Source organism: Mus musculus, chromosome 4 (assembly GCF_000001635.26).
Source record: "Mus musculus strain C57BL/6J chromosome 4, GRCm38.p6 C57BL/6J".
NCBI classification, from domain to species: Eukaryota; Metazoa; Chordata; class Mammalia; order Rodentia; family Muridae; genus Mus; species Mus musculus.
Window position 1 is genome coordinate 120,903,464 of NC_000070.6, and position 943 is coordinate 120,904,406.

Here is a 943-nt window from a genome sequence, read left to right on the forward strand (position 1 = left end):
TTGCTTCAGCAGCACAGAGACCAACACTGGGATGATATGGAGAAGATTAGCATGGCCTTGCACAAGGATGACACACATTTGTGAAGCATTCCATTGAAAGAGAGAAAGACAAGAAAGAGGAAAGTTAACTCAAAGCAGAGCACAAACATCAATCAAGAAAACCACTAAAATGAGAAATGGGGGCAGAAACTCACAACCTTATGATAAACATCTTAGGCTATAAACAGAGGAAAAAAGATACCTTGGGTTTCACAAAAGTTAGATTTCTTCTCTTTTTCCAAGTCACTATTAAGATTCCTAAGAAGCCAGGCATAGTGGCCCAGCCCTGTCATCGTAGCCCTTGGGAGGTTGAATTAGGATGATTGCTGTGACATTTGAGGCCAACCTGGGCTACATAATGAATTCAAGACAGCCTAGACTATTATAACGAGACCCTGTCTGAAAGAAAGAAAGAGAGAAAGAAAGAAAGAGAGAGAGAGAGAGAGAGAGAGAGAGAGAGAGAGAGAGAGAGAGGGAGAGAGAGGGAGAGAGGGAAAGAAAGAAAAAAGAGGGAAAGAGGGGCTGGAGAGATGGCTCAGTGGTTAAGAGCACCAACTGCTCTTCTGAAGGTCCAGAGTTCCAATCCCAGCAACCACATGGTGGCTCACAACCATCTGTAATGAGATCCCTCCCCTGGTGCATCTGAAGACAGCTACAGTGTACTTAGATATAATAATAAATAAATCTTTAAAAAAATTGATGTCTTTTAACATATCTTACCCATCTTTTTAAAAAAGAAAGAAAGAAAAAAGAGGGAGTGGGGACACACACACACACACACACACACACAGAGAGAGAGAGAGAGAGAGAGAGAGAGAGAAAGAGAGAGAGAGAGAGAGAGAGATTGATTCATTACAAGATGAGTCCAAGCCAGGCATGGTGGCACACTTATTTAAGCCCAGCA

General features: G+C 42.3%; 1 pseudogene; it reads left to right on the plus strand.

Annotated features, from left to right (window-relative positions):
- Positions 1-100, plus strand: Gm24678 (annotated as a pseudogene).
- The last annotated feature ends 843 nt before the right edge of the window (positions 101-943 follow it).